This window comes from Anser anser (genome assembly GCF_964211835.1).
Source record: "Anser anser genome assembly, chromosome: W".
NCBI classification, from domain to species: Eukaryota; Metazoa; Chordata; class Aves; order Anseriformes; family Anatidae; genus Anser; species Anser anser.
Window position 1 is genome coordinate 2490383 of NC_139731.1, and position 18929 is coordinate 2509311.

An 18929-nucleotide genomic window follows, 5' to 3' on the forward strand; every position below is an offset into this window, starting at 1 on the left:
AACTTTGTAACCCCATCCCTGGGAGAGGCAGGCACTGAGTGCTGCCCAGCCGGGGGGCTCTGGCTGCCCCTCCAACTCCTGTGGTCCTTGTTTGTGGGTCCAGCATATGCCAGTGGGACCCTCCCATATGCTGTTTTTTGTTTCTCCCTGCTCTGTTAGCCTGTCCCTGTTCATTCCTTTTTTGTTTTCCTCCCTGTTCTGTTAGACTATCCCTGTTCCTGTTCTTCATCTCCCTGGTTAAGGTGTCTCCTGAATCACCCTTCATGTTCCCCCTCAACTCTTTACTTTCCTGATGGTTTCATCTTTAAGAGTTGGATGTTGTCACCAACCATGGGGCTTGTCGACCCCCATGGCCACACTCCCACATCTTCCCCTTCTTTATTAAAATATGAAAGCGCAATTAACACAAATTAAGAAGGCAGGATCAACACAAACTAAAACACAGAGAAAAACTGCCCGGCATACTAAGTCTATCTTTAACAACCTTTGTAAAACCATCCCTGGGAGAGGCAGGCACTGAGTGCTTCCCAGCCGGGGGGCTCTGGCTGCCCCTCCAACTCCTGGAGTCCTTGTTTGTGGGTCCTGCGTAAGCCAGCGTGACCCTCCCATAAGCTCTTTTTGTTCGTCCCTGTTCTGTTAGCCTGTACCTGATCATTCCTTTTCTGTTTTTGTCCCTGTTCCGTTTGCCTGTCCCTATTCATTCCTTTTTTGTTTTTGTCCCTGTGCTGTTAGCCTGTCCCTGTTCCTATTCTTCATGTCCCTGTTTGTTTTCTTCTCGTCCCTGTTCGTTTTCATGTCCCTGTTGGGGGGCGATTTGTGGCGTAAAGACCGCACGGACAACGGGGTTCTTTCAGGATCTGTAACTGCTACCTCTTTATTGATGACATAACTTGAACTCTCTTACTGAGGGCATAACTTCATCTCTCAGAGTGAGGGCACAACTTCATTCTATCCCTGATTCAGGGAAGGCTCCCTTCCTATAATTTCCGCCTCACAGCAGTACCTTTCCACTAACTAGTCATTGGTCAACAACTTTGCCCGGCAACAGCAAACACCCAGCAACTTCCATGCTTTAATGGCTGTAGAACAAGCCACCCCAGACAACAAGGTGTCACCTGAATCACCCTTCTTTGTTCCCTCTCAACTCTTTAAATTCGTGATGGTCTCATCCTTAAGAGTCGGATGTTATTACCAACCATGGGGCCTGTCGACCCCCATGGCCACACTCCCACATCTCCCCCTTCTTTATTAACATAAGAAAGCTCAATTAACACAAATTAAGAAGGCAGGATCAACACAAACTAAAACACAGAGAAAAGCTGCCAGGCATACTAAGTCTATGTTTAACAACCTTTGTAAAACCATCCCTGGGAGAGGCAGGCACTGAGTGCTGCCCAGCCGGGGGGCTCTGGCTGCCCCTCCAACTCCTGGAGTCCTTGTTTGTGGGTCCAGCATATGCCAGTGGGACCCTCCCATATGCTTTTTTTTGTTTGTCCCTGTTCTGTTAGCCTGTCCCTGTTCCTGTTCTTCATGTCCCTGTTTAAGGTGTCTCCTGAATCACCCTTCTTTGTTCCCTCTCAACTCTTTACTTTCCTGATGGCCTCATCTTTAAGAGTGGGTTGTTATCACCAACCATGGGACTTGTTGACCCCCATGGCCAGGCTCCCACATCTCCCCCTTCTTTATTAACATAAAAGAGCTCGATTAACACAAATTAAGAAAGCAGGTTTAACACAAATTAAGAAGGCGCGATTAACAGAAATTAAGAAAGCAAGAGTAACACAAATTAAGAAAGCACTATTAACACAAACTAAAACACAGAGAAAAACTGCCAGGCATACTAATTCCATCTTTTACAAACTTTGCAACCCTATCCCTGGGAGTGGCAGGCACTGAGTGCTGCCCAGCCGGGGGGCTCTGGCTGCCCCTCCAACTCCTGGAGTCCTTGTTTGTGGGTCCTGCGTAAGCCAGCGTGACCCTCCCATAAGCTCTTTTTGTTCGTCTCTGTTCTGTTAGCCTGTCCCTATTCATTCCTTTTTTGTTTTTGTCCCTGTGCTGTTAGCCTGTCCCTGTTCCTGTTCTTCATGTCCCTGTTTGTTTTCTTCTTGTCCCTGTTCGTTTTCATGTCCCTGTTGGGGGGCGATTTGTGGCGTAAAGACCGCACGGACAACGGGGTTCTTTCAGGATCTGTAACTGCTACCTCTTTATTGATGGCATAACTTGAACTCTCTCTTACTGAAGGCATAACTTCATCTCTCAGAGTGAGGGCACAACTTCATTCTATCCCTTATTCAGGAAAGGCTCCCTTCCTATAATTTCCGCCTCACAGCAGTACCTTTCCACTAACTAGTCATTGGTCAACAACTTTGCCCGGCAACAGCAAACACCCAGCAACTTCCATGCTTTAATGGCTGGAGAACAAGCCACCCCAGACAACAAGGTGTCACCTGAATCACCCTTCTTTGTTCCCTCTCAACTCTTTAAATTCCTGATGGTCTCATCCTTAAGAGTCGGATGTTATCACCAACCATGGGGCCTGACGACCCCCATGGCCACACTCCCACATCTTCCCCTTCTTTATTAACTTAAGAAAGCGCGATTAACACATATTAAGAAGGCAGGATCAACACAAACTAAAACACAGAGAAAAACTGCCAGGCATACTAAGTCTATCTTTAACAATCTTTGTAAAACCAGCCGTGGGAGAGGCCGTCACTGAGTGCTGCCCAGCTGGGGGGCTCTGGCTGCCCCTCCAACTCCTGTGGTCCTTGTTTGTGGGTCCAGCATATGCCAGTGGGACCCTCCCATATGCTGTTTTTTGTTTCTCCCTGCTCTGTTAGCCTGTCCCTGTTCATTCCTTTTTTGTTTTCCTCCCTGTTCTGTTAGACTATCCCTGTTCCTGTTCTTCATCTCCCTGGTTAAGGTGTCTCCTGAATCACCCTTCTTTGTTCCCCCTCAACTCTTTACTTTCCTGATGGTTTCATCTTTAAGAGTTGGATGTTATCACCAACCATGGGGCTTGTCGACCCCCATGGCCACACTCCCACATCTTCCCCTTCTTTATTAACATAAGAAAGCGCAATTAACACAAATTAAGAAGGCAGGATCAACACAAACTAAAACACAGAGAAAAGCTGCCAGGCATACTAAGACTATCTTTAACAACCTTTGTAAAACCATCCCTGGGCGAGGCAGGCACTGAGTGCTGCCCAGCCGGGGGGCTCTGGCTGCCCCTCCAACTCCTGGAGTCCTTGTTTGTGGGTCCAGCATATGCCAGTGGGACCCTCCCATATGCTTTTTTTTGTTTGTCCCTGTTCTGTTAGCCTGTCCCTGTTCCTGTTCTTCATGTCCCTGTTTAAGGTGTCTCCTGAATCACCCTTCTTTGTTCCCTCTCAACTCTTTACTTTCCTGATGGCCTCATCTTTAAGAATCCGATGTTATCACCAACCATGGGACTCGTCGACCCCCATGGCCATGCTCCCACATCTCCCCCTTCTTTATTAACATAAAAGAGCTTGATTAACACAAATTAAAAAAGCAGGTTTAACACAAATTAAGAAGGCGCGATTAACAGAAATTAAGAAAGCAAGAGTAACACAAATTAAAAAAGCACTATTAACACAAACTAAAATACAGAGAAAAACGGCCAGGCATACTAATTCCATCTTTAACAAACTTTGTAACCCCATCCCTGGGAGAGGCAGGCACTGAGTGCTTCCCAGCTGGGGGGCTCTGGCTGCCCCTCCAACTCCTGGAGTCCTTGTTTGTGGGTCCTGTCTATGCCAGCGAGACCCTCCCATACGCTGTTTTTTGTTTGTCCCTGTTCTGATAGCCTGTCCCTATTCATTACTTTTTTGTTTTTGTCCCTGTTCTGTTAGACTATCCCTGTTCCTGTTCTTCATGTCCCTGTTTAAGGTGTCTCCTGAATCACCCTTCTTTGTTCCCTCGCAAGGCTTTACTTTCCTCATGGTCTCATCTTTAAGAGTCGGATGTGATCACCAACCATGGGGCTTGTCTAACCCCATGGCCAGGCTCCCACATCTCCTCCTTCTTTATTAACATAAGAAAGCGCAATTAACACAAATTCAGAAGGCAGGATCAACACAAACTAAAACACAGAGAAAAACTGCCAGGCATACTAATTCCATCTTTAAAAACCTTTGTAAGACCATCCCTGGGAGAGGCAGGCACTGAGTGCTGCCCAGCCGGGGGGCTCTGGCTGCCCCTCCAACTCCTGTGGTCCTTGTTTGTGGGTCCAGCATATTCCAGTGGGACCCTGCCATATGCTGTTTTTTGTTTCTCCCTGCTCTGATAGCCTGTCCCTATTCATTCCTTTTTTGTTTTCCTCCCTGTTCTGTTAGACTATCCCTGTTCCTGTTCTTCATCTCCCTGGTTAAGGTGTCTCCTGAATCACCCTTCTTTGTTCCCCCTCAACTCTTTACTTTCCTGATGGTTTCATCTTTAAGAGTTGGATGTTATCACCAACCATGGGGCTTGTCGACCCCCATGGCCACACTCCCACATCTTCCCCTTCTTTATTAACATAAGAAAGCGCAATTAACACAAATTAAGAAGGCAGGATCAACACAAACTAAAACACAGAGAAAAACTGCCCGGCATACTAAGTCTATCTTTAACAACCTTTGTAAAACCATCCCTGGGAGAGGCAGGCACTGAGTGCTGCCCAGCCGGGGGGCTCTGGCTGCCCCTCCAACTCCTGGAGTCCTTGTTTGTGGGTCCTGCGTAAGCCAGCGTGACCCTCCCATAAGCTCTTTTTGTTCGTCCCTGTTCTGTTAGCCTGTACCTGATCATTCCTTTTCTGTTTTTGTCCCTGTTCCGTTTGCCTGTCCCTATTCATTCCTTTTTTGTTTTTGTCCCTGTGCTGTTAGCCTGTTCCTGTTCCTATTCTTCATGTCCCTGTTTGTTTTCTTCTCGTCCCTGTTCGTTTTCATGTCCCTGTTGGGGGGCGATTTGTGGCGTAAAGACCGCACGGACAACGGGGTTCTTTCAGGATCTGTAACTGCTACCTCTTTATTGATGACATAACTTGAACTCTCTCTTACTGAGGGCATAACTTCATCTCTCAGAGTGAGGGCACAACTTCATTCTATCCCTGATTCAGGAAAGGCTCCCTTCCTATAATTTCCGCCTTACAGCAGTACCTTTCCACTAACTAGTCATTGGTCAACAACTTTGCCCGGCAACAGCAAACACCCAGCAACTTCCATGCTTTAATGGCTGGAGAACAAGCCACCCCAGACAACAAGGTGTCACCTGAATCACCCTTCTTTGTTCCCTCTCAACTCTTTAAATTCGTGATGGTCTCATCCTTAAGAGTCGGATGTTATTACCAACCATGGGGCCTGTCGACCCCCATGGCCACACTCCCACATCTCCCCCTTCTTTATTAACATAAGAAAGCGCAATTAACACAAATTAAGAAGGCAGGATCAACACAAACTAAAACACATAGAAAAGCTGCCAGGCATACTAAGACTATCTTTAACAATCTTTGTAAAACCATCCCTGGGCGAGGCAGGCACTGAGTGCTGCCCAGCCGGGGGGCTCTGGCTGCCCCTCCAACTCCTGGAGTCCTTGTTTGTGGGTCCAGCATATGCCAATGGGACCCTCCCATATGCTTTTTTTTGTTTGTCCCTGTTCTGTTAGCCTGTCCCTGTTCCTGTTCTTCATGTCCCTGTTTAAGGTGTCTCCTGAATCACCCTTCTTTGTTCCCTCTCAACTCTTTACTTTCCTGATGGCCTCATCTTTAAGAATCCGATGTTATCACCAACCATGGGACTCGTCGACCCCCATGGCCATGCTCCCACATCTCCCCCTTCTTTATTAACATAAAAGAGCTCGATTAACACAAATTAAAAAAGCAGGTTTAACACAAATTAAGAAGGCGCGATTAACAGAAATTAAGAAAGCAAGAGTAACACAAATTAAAAAAGCACTATAAACACAAACTAAAATACAGAGAAAAACTGCCAGGCATACTAATTCCATCTTTAACAAACTTTGTAACCCCATCCCTGGGAGAGGCAGGCACTGAGTGCTGCCCAGCTGGGGGGCTCTGGCTGCCCCTCCAACTCCTGGAGTCCTTGTTTGGGGGTCCTGCCTATGCCAGCGAGACCGTCCCATACGCTGTTTTTTGTTTGTCCCTGTTCTAACAGCCTGTCCCTATTCATTCCTTTTTTGTTTTCCTCCCTGTTCTGTTAGCCTGTCCCTGTTCCTGTTCTTCATGTCCCTGTTTAAGGTGTCTCCTGAATCACCCGTCTTTGTTCCCTCTCAACTCTTTACTTTCCTGATGGCCTCATCTTTAAGAGTGGGTTGTTATCACCAACCATGGGACTTGTCGACCCCCATGGCCAGGCTCCCACATCTCCCCCTTCTTTATTAACATAAAAGAGCTCGATTAACGCAAATTAAAAAAGCAGGTTTAACACAAATTAAGAAGGCGCGATTAACAGAAATTAAGAAAGCAAGAGTAACACAAATTAAAAAAGCACTATTAACACAAACTAAAATACAGAGAAAAACTGCCAGGCATACTAATTCCATCTTTAACAAACTTTGTAACCCCATCCCTGGGAGAGGCAGGCACTGAGTGCTTCCCAGCTGGGGGGCTCTGGCTGCCCCTCCAACTCCTGGAGTCCTTGTTTGTGGGTCCTGTCTATGCCAGCGAGACCCTCCCATACGCTGTTTTTTGTTTGTCCCTGTTCTGATAGCCTGTCCCTATTCATTACTTTTTTGTTTTTGTCCCTGTTCTGTTAGACTATCCCTGTTCCTGTTCTTCATGTCCCTGTTTAAGGTGTCTCCTGAATCACCCTTCTTTGTTCCCTCGCAAGGCTTTACTTTCCTCATGGTCTCATCTTTAAGAGTCTGATGTGATCACCAACCATGGGGCTTGTCGACCCCCATGGCCACACTCCCACATCTCCTCCTTCTTTATTAACATAAGAAAGCGCAATTAACACAAATTCAGAAGGCAGGATCAACACAAACTAAAACACAGAGAAAAACTGCCAGGCATACTAAGTCTATCTTTAACAACCTTTGTAAAACCATCCCTGGGAGAGGCAGGCACTGAGTGCTGCCCAGCCAGGGGGCTCTGGCTGCCCCTCCAACTCCTGGAGTCCTTGTTTGTGGGTCCAGCATATGCCAGTGGGACCCTCCCATATGCTGTTTTTTGTTTCTCCCTGCTCCGTTAGCCTGTCCCTGTTCCTGTTCTTCATGTCCCTGTTTAAGGTGTCTCCTGAATCACCCTTCTTTGTTCCCTCTCAAGGCTTTCCTTTCCTGATGGTCTCATCTTTAAGAGTCGGATGTGATCACCAACCATGGGACTTGTCGACCCCCATGGACATGCTCCCACATCTCCCCCTTCTTTATTAACATAAAGAGCTCGATTAACACAAATTAAGAAAGCAGGTTTAAAACAAATTAAGAAGGCGCGATTAACAGAAATTAAGAAAGCAAGAGTAACACAAATTAAGAAAGCACTATTAACACAAACTAAAACACAGAGAAAAACTGCCAGGCATACTAATTCCATCTTTTACAAACTTTGTAACCCCATCCCTGGGAGAGGCAGGCACTGAGTGCTGCCCAGCTGGGGGGCTCTGGCTGCCCCTCCAACTCCTGGAGTCCTTGTTTGGGGGTCCTGCCTATGCCAGCGAGACCCTCCCATACGCTGTTTTTTGTTTGTCCCTGTTCTGATAGCCTGTCCCTATTCATTCCTTTTTTGTTTTCCTCCCTGTTCTGTTAGACTATCCCTGTTCCTGTTCTTCATGTCCCTGTTTAAGGTGTCTCCTGAATCACCCTTCTTTGTTCCCTCTCAACTCTTTACTTTCCTGATGGCCTCATCTTTAAGAGTTGGATGTTATCACCAACCATGGGACTCGTCGAACCCCATGGCCATGCTCCCACATCTCCCCCTTCTTTATTAACATAAGAAAGCGCGATTAACACAAATTAAGAAAGCAGGTTTAACACAAATTATGAAGGCGCGATTAACAGAAAATAAGAAAGGAAAAGTAACACAAATTAAGAAAGAACTATTAACACAAACTAAAATACAGAGAAAAACGGCCAGGTATACTAATTCCATCTTTAACAAACTTTGTAACCCCATCCCTGGGAGAGGCAGGCACTGAGTGCTGCCCAGCCGGGGGGCTCTGGCTGCCCCTCCAACTCCTGGAGTCCTTGTTTGTGGGTCCAGCATATGCCAGTGGGACCCTGCCATATGCTGTTCTTTGTTTCTCCCTGCTCTGTTAGCCTGTCCCTGTTCATTCCTTTTTTGTTTTCCTCCCTGTTCTGTTAGACTATCCCTGTTCCTGTTCTTCATCTCCCTGGTTAAGGTGTCTCCTGAATCACCCTTCTTTGTTCCCCCTCAACTCTTTACTTTCCTGATGGTTTCATCTTTAAGAGTTGGATGTTATCACCAACCATGGGGCTTGTCGACCCCCATGGCCACACTCCCACATCTTCCCCTTCTTTATTAAAATATGAAAGCGCAATTAACACAAATTAAGAAGGCAGGATCAACACAAACTAAAACACAGAGAAAAACTGCCAGGCATACTAAGTCTATCTTTAACAACCTTTGTAAAACCATCCCTGGGAGAGGCAGGCACTGAGTGCTGCCCAGCCGGGGGGCTCTGGCTGCCCCTCCAACTCCTGGAGTCCTTGTTTGTGGGTCCTGCGTAAGCCAGCGTGACCCTCCCATAAGCTCTTTTTGTTCGTCCCTGTTCTGTTAGCCTGTAACTATTCATTCCTTTTCTGTTTTTGTCCCTGTTCCGTTTGCCTGTCCCTGTTCATTCCTTTTTTGTTTTTGTCCCTGTGCTGTTAGCCTGTCCCTGTTCCTATTCTTCATGTCCCTGTTTGTTTTCTTCTCGTCCCTGTTCGTTTTCATGTCCCTGTTGGGGGGCGATTTGTGGCGTAAAGACCGCACGGACGCCGGGGTTCTTTCAGGATCTGTAACTGCTACCTCTTTATTGATGACATAACTTGAACTCTCTCTTACTGAGGGCATAACTTCATCTCTCAGAGTGAGGGCACAACTTCATTCTATCCCTTATTCAGGAAAGGCTCCCTTCCTATAATTTCCGCCTCACAGCAGTACCTTTCCACTAACTAGTCATTGGTCAAAAACTTTGCCCGGCAACAGCAAACACCCAGCAACTTCCATGCATTAATGGCTGGTGAACACGCCACCCCAGACAACAAGGTGTCACCTGAATCACCCTTCTTTGTTCCCTCTCAACTCTTTAAATTCCTGATGGTCTCATCCTTAAGAGTAAGATGTTATCACCAACCATGGGGCTTGTGGACCCCCATTGCCACACTCCCACATCTTCCCCTTCTTTATTAACATAAGAAAGCGCGATTAACACAAATTAAGAAGGCAGGATCAACACAAACTAAAACACAGAGAAAAGCTGCCAGGCATACTAAGACTATCTTTAACAAACTTTGCAACCCCATCCCTGGGAGTGGCAGGCACTGAGTGCTGCCCAGCCGGGGGGCTCTGGCTGCCCCTCCAACTCCTGGAGTCCTTGTTTGTGGGTCCTGCGTAAGCCAGCGTGACCCTCCCATACCCTCTTTTTGTTCGTCCCTGTTCTGTTAGCCTGTACCTATTCATTCCTTTTCTGTTTTTGTCCCTGTTCCGTTTGCCTGTCCCTATTCATTCCTTTTTTGTTTTTGTCCTTGTTCTGTTAGCATGTCCCTGTTCCTGTTCTTCATTCCCCTGTTTGTTTTCTTCTCGTCCCTGTCCGTTTTCATGTCCCTGTTGGGGGGCGATTTGTGGCGTAAAGACCGCACGGACAACGGGGTTTTTTCAGGATCTGTAACTGCTACCTCTTTATTGATGACATATCTTGAACTCTCTCTTACTGAAGGCATAACTTCATCTCTCAGAGTGAGGGCACAACTTCATTGTATCCCTTATTCAGGAAAGGCTCCCTTCATATAATTTCCGCCTCACAGCAGTACCTTTCCACTAACTAGTCATTGGTCAACAACTTTGCCCGGCAACAGCAAACACCCAGCAACTTCCATGCTTTAATGGCTAGAGAACAAGCCACCCCAGACAACAATGTGTCACCTGAATCACCCTTCTTTGTTCCCTCTCAACTCTTTAAATTCCTGATGGTCTCATCCTTAAGAGTCGGATATTGTTAGCAACCATGGGGCCTGTCGACCCCCATGGCCACACTCCCACATCTCCCCCTTCTTTATTAACTTAAGAAAGCGCGATTAACACAAATTAAGAAGGCAGGATCAACACAAACTAAAACACAGAGAAAAACTGCCAGGCATACTAAGTCTATCTTTAACAACCTTTGTAAAACCATCCCTGGGAGAGGCAGGCACTGAGTACTGCCCAGCCAGGGGGCTCTGGCTGCCCCTCCAACTCCTGGAGTCCTTGTTTGTGGGTCCAGCATATGCCAGTGAGACCCTCCCATATGCTGTTTTTTGTTTCTCCCTGTTCTGATAGCCTGTCCCTATTCATTCCTTTTTTGTTTTCGTCCCTGTTCTGTTAGACTATCCCTGTTCCTGTTCTTCATGTCCCTGTTTAAGGTGTCTCCTGAATCACTCTACTTTGTTCCCTCTCAAGGCTTTACTTTCCTGATGGTCTCTACTTTATTAGTCAGATCTTGTCACCAACCATGGGGCTTCTCTAACCCCATGGCCAGGCTCCCACATCTCCCCCTCCTTTATTAACATAAAAGAGCTCCATTAACACAAATTAAGAAAGCAGGTTTAACACAAATTATGAAGGCGCGATTAACAGAAATTAAGAAAGCAAGAGAAACACAAATTAAGAAAGCACTATTAACACAAACTAAAATACAGAGAAAAACTGCCAGGCATACTAAGTCTATCTTTAACAACCTTTGTAAAACCATCCCTGGGAGAGGCCGTCACTGAGTGCTGCCCAGCCGGGGGGCTCTGGCTGCCCCTCCAACTCCTGGAGTCCTTGTTTGTGGGTCCTGCCTATGCCAGTGGGACCCTCCCATATGCTGTTTTTTGTTTCTCCCTGCTCTGTTAGCCTGTCCCTATTCATTCCTTTTTTGTTTTTGTCCCTGTTCTGTTAGACTATCCCTGTTCCTGTTCTTCATGTCCCTGTTTAAGGTATCTCCTGAATCACCCTTCTTTGTTCCCTCTCAAGGCTTTACTTTCCTGATGGTCTCATCTTTAAGAGTCCGATGTGATCACCAACCATGGGACTTGTCCACCCCCATGGCCACAGTCCCACATCTCCCCCTTCTTTATTAACATAAAAGAGCTCGATTAACACAAATTAAGAAAGCAGGTTTAACACAAATTAAGAAGGCGCGATTAACAGAAATTAAGAAAGCAAGAGTAACACAAATTAAGAAAGCACTATTAACACAAACTAAAACACAGAGAAAAACTGCCAGGCATACTAATTCCATCTTTAACAAACTTTGTAACCCCGTCCCTGGGAGAGGCAGGCACTGAGTGCTGCCCAGCTGGGGGGCTCTGGCTGCCCCTCCAACTCCTGGAGTCCTTGTTTGGGGGTCCTGCGTAAACCATCGTGACCCTCCCATATGCTCTTTTTGGTCATCCCTGTTCTGTTAGCCTGTACCTGATCATTCCTTTTCTGTTTTTGTCCCTGTTCCGTTTGCCTGTCCCTATTCATTCCTTTTTTGTTTTTGTCCCTGTTCTGTTTGCCTGTCCCTGTTCCTCTTCTTCATGTCCCTGTTTGTTTTCTTCTGGTCCCTGTTAGTTTTCATATCCCTCTTGGGGGGCGATTTGTGGCGTAAAGACCGCACGGACAACGGGGTTCTTTCAGGATCTGTAACTGCTACCTCATTATTGATGACATAACTTGAACTCTCTCTTACTGAGGGCATAACTTCATCTCTCAGAGTGAGGGCACAACTTCATTCTATCCCTTATTCAGGAAAGGCTCCCTTCCTATAACTTCCGCCTCACAGCAGTACCTTTCCACTAACTAGTCATTGGTCAACAACTTTGCCCGGCAACAGCAAACACCCAGCCACTTCCATGCATTAATGGCTGGAGAACTAGCCACCCCAGACAACAAGGTGTCACCTGAATCACCCTTCTTTGTTCCCTCTCAACTCTTTAAATTCCTGATGGTCTCATCCTTAAGAGTCCTTTGTTATCACCAACCATGGGGCTTGTCGACCCCCATGGCCACACTCCCACATCTTCCCCTTCTTTATTAACATAAGAAAGCGCGATTAACACAAATTAAGAAGGCAGGATCAACACAAACTAAAACACAGAGAAAAACTGGCAGGCATACTAAGTCTATCTTTATCAAACTTTGTAACCCCATCCCTGGGAGAGGCAGGCACTGAGTGCTGCCCAGCCGGGGGGCTCTGGCTGCCCCTCCAACTCCTGGAGTCCTTGTTTGTCGGTCCTGCCTATGCCAGTGGGACCCTCCCATATGCTGTTTTTTGTTTCTCCCTGCTCTGTTAGCCTGTCCCTGTTCCTGTTCTTCATGTCCCTGTTTAAGGTGTCTCCTGAATCACCCTTCTTTGTTCCCTCTCAACTCTTTAGTTTCCTGATGGCCTCATCTTTAAGAGTCCGATGTTATCACCAACCATGGGGCTTGTCGACCCCCATGGCCACACTCCCACATCTTCCCCTTCTATATTAACTTAAGAAAGCGCGATTAACACAAATTAAGAAGGCAGGATCAACACAAACTAAAACAGAGAAAAACTGCCAGGCATACTAAGTCTATCTTTAACAATCTTTGTAAAACCATCCCTGGGAGAGGCAGGCACTGAGTGCTGCCCAGCCGGGGGGCTCTGGCTGCCCCTCCAACTCCTGGAGTCCTTGTTTGTGGGTCCAGCATATGCCAGTGGGACCCTCCCATATGCTGTTTTTTGTTTGTCCCTGTTCTGATAGCCTGTCCCTATTCATTCCTTTTTTGTTTTTGTCCCAGTTCTGTTAGACTATCCCTGTTCCTGTTCTTCATGTCCCTGTTTAAGGTGTCTCCTGAATCACCCTTCTTTGTTCCCTCTCAACTCTTTAGTTTCCTGATGGCCTCATCTTTAAGAGTCGGATGTTATCACCAACCATGGGACTTGTGGACCCCCATGGCCAGGCTCCCACATCTCCCCCTCCTTTATTAACATAAAAGAGCTCGATTAACACAAATTAAGAAAGCAGGTTTAACACAAATTAAGAAGGCGCGATTAACAGAAATTAAGAAAGCAAGAGTAACACAAATTAAGAAAGCACTATTAACACAAACTAAAATACAGAGAAAAACTGCCAGGCATGCTAAGTCTATCTTTAACAATCTTTGTAAAACCATCCCTGGGAGAGGCAGGCACTGAGTGCTGCCCAGCCGGGGGGCTCTGGCTGCCCCTCCAACTCCTGGAGTCCTTGTTTGTGGGTCCAGCATACGCCAGTGGGACCCTCCCATATGCTGTTTTTTGTTTGTCCCTGTTCTGATAGCCTGTCCCTATTCATTCCTTTTTTGTTTTTGTCCCTGTTCTGTTAGACTATCCCTGTTCCTGTTCTTCATGTCCCTGTTTAAGGTGTCTCCTGAATCACCCTTCTTTGTTCCCTCTCAACTCTTTAGTTTCCTGATGGCCTCATCTTTAAGAGTCGGATGTTATCACCAACCATGGGACTTATCGACCCCCATGGCCACACTCCCACATCTTCCCCTTCTTTATTAACATAAGAGAGCTCGATTAACACAAATTAAGAAAGCAGGTTTAACACAAATTATGAAGGCGCGATTAACAGAAATTAAGAAAGCAAGAGTAACACAAATTAAGAAAGCACTATTAACACAAACTAAAATACAGAGAAAAACTGCCAGGCATACTAATTCCATCTTTAACAAACTTTGTAACCCCATCCCTGGGAGAGGCAGGCACTGAGTGCTGCCCAGCCGGGGGGCTCTGGCTGCCCCTCCAACTCCTGGAGTCCTTGTTTGTGGGTCCTGCCTATGCCAGCGAGACCCTCCCATACGCTGTTTTTTGTTTGTCCCTGTTCTGATAGCCTGTCCCTATTCATTACTTTTTTATTTTCGTCCCTGTTCTGTTAGACTATCCCTGTTCCTGTTCTTCATGTCCCTGTTTAAGGTGTCTCCTGAATCACTCTACTTTGTTCCCTCTCAAGGCTTTACTTTCCTGATGGTCTCTACTTTATTAGTCAGATCTTATCACCAACCATGGGGCTTGTCTAACCCCATGGCCAGGCTCCCACATCTCCCCCTTCTTTATTAACATAAAAGAGCTCGATTAACACAAATTAAGAAAGCAGGTTTAACACAAATTAAGAAGGCACGATTAACAGAAATTAAGAAAGCTAGAGAAACACAAATTAAGAAAGCACTATTAACACAAATTAAAATACAGAGAAAAAATGCCAGGCATACTAATTCCATCTTTAACAAACTTTGTAACCACAACCCTGGGAGAGGCAGGCACTGAGTGCTGCCCAACCGGGGGGCTCTGGCTGCCCCTCCAACTCCTGGAGTCCTTGTTTGGGGGTCCTCCTATGCCAGCGAGACCCTCCCATACGCTGTTTTTTGTTTGTCCCTGTTCTGATAGCCTGTCCCTATTCATTACTTTTTTATTTTCGTCCCTGTTCTGTTAGACTATCCCTGTTCCTGTTCTTCATGTCCCTGTTTAAGGTGTCTCCTGAATCACCCTTCTTTGTTCCCTGTCAAGGCTTTACTTTCCTGATGGTCTCTTCTTTATTAGTGAGATCTTATCACCAACCATGGGGCTTGTCTAACCCCATGGCCAGGCTCCCACATCTCCCCCTCCTTTATTAACATAAAAGAGCTCGATTAACACAAATTAAGAAAGCAGGTTTAACACAAATTAAGAAGGCGCGATTAACAGAAATTAAGAAAGCAAGAGAAACACAAATTAAGAAAGCACTATTAACACAAACTAAAATACAGAGAAAAACTGCCAGGCATACTAAGTCTATCTTTAACAAACTTTATAACCCCATCCCTGGGAGAGGCAGGCACTGAGTGCTGCCCAGCCGGGGGGCTCTGGCTGCCCCTCCAACTCCTGGAGTCCTTGTTTGGGGGTCCTGCGTAAACCATCGTGGCCCTCCCATATGCTCTTTTTGGTCATCCCTGTTCTGTTAGCCTGTACCTGATCATTCCTTTTCTGTTTTTGTCCCTGTTCCGTTTTCCTGTCCCTATTCATTCCTTTTTTTGTTTTTGTCCCTGTTCTGTTTGCCTGTCCCTGTTCCTTTTCTTCATGTCCCTGTTTGTATTCTTCTCGTCCCTGTTCGTTTTCATGTCCCTGTTGGGGGGCGATTTGTGGCGTAAAGACCGCTCGGACACCGGGGTTCTTTCAGGATCTGTAACTGCTACCTCATTATTGATGACATAACTTGAACTCTCTCTTACTGAGGGCATAACTTCATCTCCCAGAGTGAGGGCACAACTTCATTCTATCCCTTATTCAGGAAAGGCTCCCTTCCTATAACTTCCACCTCACAGCAGTACCTTTCCACTAACTAGTCATTGGTCAACAACTTTGCCCGGCAACAGCAAACACCCAGCCACTTCCATGCATTAATGGCTGGAGAACTAGCCACCCCAGACAAGAAGGTGTCACCTGAATCACCCTTCTTTGTTCCCTCTCAACTCTTTAAATTCCTGATGGCCTCATCTTTAAGAGTCGGATGTTATCACCAACCATGGGGCTTGTCGACCCCCATGGCCACACTCCCACATCTCCTTCTTCTTTATTAACATAAGAAAGCGCGATTAACACAAATTAAGAAGGCAGGATCAACACAAACTAAAACACAGAGAAAAAATGCCAGGCATACTAAGTCTATGTTTAACAACCTTTGTAAAACCATCCCTGGGAGAGGCAGGCACTGAGTGCTGCCCAGCCGGGGGGCTCTGGCTGCCCCTCCAACTCCTGGAGTCCTTGTTTGTGGGTCCTGCCTATGCCAGTGGGACCCTCCCATATGCTGTTTTTTGTTTCTCCCTGCTCTGTTAGCCTGTCCCTGTTCCTGTTCTTCATGTCCCTGTTTAAGGTGTCTCCTGAATCACCCTTCTTTGTTCCCTCTCAACTCTTTACTTTCCTGATGGCCTCATCTTTAAGAGTCGGATGTTATCACCAACCATGGGACTTGTCGACCCCCATGGCCATGCTCCCACATCTCCCCCTTCTTTATTAACATAAAAGAGCTCGATTAACACAAATTAAGAAAGCAGGTTTAACACAAATTATGAAGGCGCGATTAACAGAAATTAAGAAAGCTAGAGAAACACAAATTAAGAAAGCACTATTAACACAAATTAAAATACAGAGAAAAACTGCCAGGCATACTAATTCCATCTTTAACAAACTTTGTAACCACAACCCTGGGAGAGGCAGGCACTGAGTGCTGCCCACCCGGGGGGCTCTGGCTGCCCCTCCAACTCCTGGAGTCCTTGTTTGGGGGTCCTGCCTATGCCAGCAAGACCCTCCCATACGCTGTTTTTTGTTTGTCCCTTTTCTGATAGCATGTCCCTATTCATTCCTTTTTTGTTTTTGACCCTGTTCTGTAAGACTATCCCTGCTCCTGTTCTTCATGTCCTTGCTTAAGGTGTCTCCTGAATCACCCTTCTTTGTTCCCTCTCAAGGCTTTACTTTCCTGATGGACTCATCTTTAAGAGTCGGATGTGATCACCAACCATGGGGCTTGTCGACCCCCATGGCCACACTCCCACATCTTCCCCTTCTTTATTAACTTAAGAAAGCACAATTAACACAAATTAAGAAGGCAGGATCAGCACAAACTAAAACACAGAGAAAAACTGCCAGGCATACTAAGTCTATCTTCAACAAACTTTGCAACCCCATCCCTGGGAGAGGCAGGCACTGAGTGCTGCCCAGCTGGGGGGCTCTGGCTGCCCCTCCAACTCCTGGAGTCCTTCTTTGTGGGTCCTGCCTATGCCAGTGGGACCCTCCCATATGCTGTTTTTTGTTTCTCCCTGCTCTGTTAGCCTGTCCCTGTTCCTGTTCTTCATGTCCCTGTTTAAGGTGTCTCCTGAATCACCCTACTTTGTTCCCTCTCAACTCTTTACTTTCCTGATGGCCTCATCTTTAAGAGTTGGATGTTATCACCAACCATGGGGCTTGTGGACCCCCATGGCCACGCTCCCACATCTCCCCCTTCTTTATTAACATAAAAGAGCTCGATTAACACAAATTAAGAAAGCAGGTTTAACACAAATTAAGAAGGCGCGATTAACAGAAATTAAGAAAGCAAGAGAAACACAAATTAAGAAAGCACTCAACACAAATTAAAATACAGAGAAAAAGTGCCAGGCATACTAATTCCATCTTTAACAAACTTTGTAACCCCATCCCTGGGAGAGGCAGGCACTGAGTGCTTCCCAGCTGGGGGGCTCTGGCTGCCCCTCCAACTCCTGGAGTCCTTGTTTGTGGGTCCAGCATATGCCAGTGGGACCCTCCCATATGCTGTTTTTTGTTTCTCCCTGCTCTGTTAGCCTGTCCCTGTTCCTGTTCTTCATGTCCCTGTTTAAGGTGTCTCCTGAATCACCCTTCTTTGTTCCCTCTCAAGGCTTTACTTTCCTCATGGCCTCATCTTTAAGAGTCGGATGTGATCACCAACCATGGGGCTTGTCGACCCCCATGGCCACACTCCCACATCTCCTCCTTCTTTATTAACATAAGAAAGCGCAATTAACACAAATTAAGAAGGCAGGATCAACACAAACTAAAACACAGAGAAAAACTGCCAGGCATACTAAGACTATCTTTAACAAACTTTGCAACCCCATCCCTGGGAGAGGCAGGCACTGAGTGCTGCCCAGCCGGGGGGCTCTGGCTGCCCCTCCACCTCCTGGAGTCCTTGTTTGTGGGTCCTGCATAAGCCAGCGTGACCCTCCCATAAGCTCTTTTTGTTCGTCCCTGTTCTGTTAGCCTGTACCTATTCATTCCTTTTTTTTTCTTTTTCCTGTTCCGTTTGCCTGTCCCTATTCATTCCTTTTTTGTTTTTGTCCCTGTTCTGTTAGCCTGTCCCTGTTCCTGTTCTTCATGTCCCTGTTTGTTTTCTTCTCGTCCCTGTTCGTTTTCTTGTCCCTGTTGGGGGGCGATTTGTGGCGTAAAGACCGCACGGACAACGGGGTACTTTCAGAATCTGTAACTGCTACCTCTTTATTGATGACATAACTTGAACTCTCTCTTACTGAGGGCATAACTTCATCTCTCAGAGTGAGGGCACAACTTCATTCTATCCCTTATTCAGGAAAGGCTCCCTTCCTATAACTTCCGCCTCACAGCAGTACCTTTCCACTAACTAGTCATTGGTCAACAACTTTGCCCGGCAACAGCAAACACCCAGCCACTTCCATGCATTAATGGCTGGAGAACTAGCCACCCCAGACAAGAAGGTGTCACCTGAATCACCCTTCTTTGTTCCCTCTCAACTCTTTAAATTCCTGATGGTCTCATCCTTAAGAGTTGGATGTTATCACCAACCATGGGATTTGTCGACCCCCATGGCCACACTCCCACATCTCCTCCTTCTTTATTAACATAAAAGAGCTCGATTAACACAAATTAAGAAAGCAGGTTTAACACAAATTATGAAGGCGCGATTAACAGAAATTAAGAAAGCAAGAGTAACACAAATTAAGAAAGCACTATTAACACAAACTAAAATACAGAGAAAAACTGCCAGGCATACTAATTCCATCTTTAACAAACTTTGTAACCCCATCCCTGGGAGAGGCAGGCACTGAGTGCTGCCCAGCCGGGGGGCTCTGGCAGCCCCTCCAACTCCTGGAGTCCTTGTTTCTGGGTCCTGCCTATGCCAGCGAGACCCTCCCATACGCTGTTTTTTGTTTGTCCCTGTTCTGTTAGCCTGTCCCTGTTCCTGTTCTTCATGTCCCTGTTTAAGGTGTCTCCTGAATC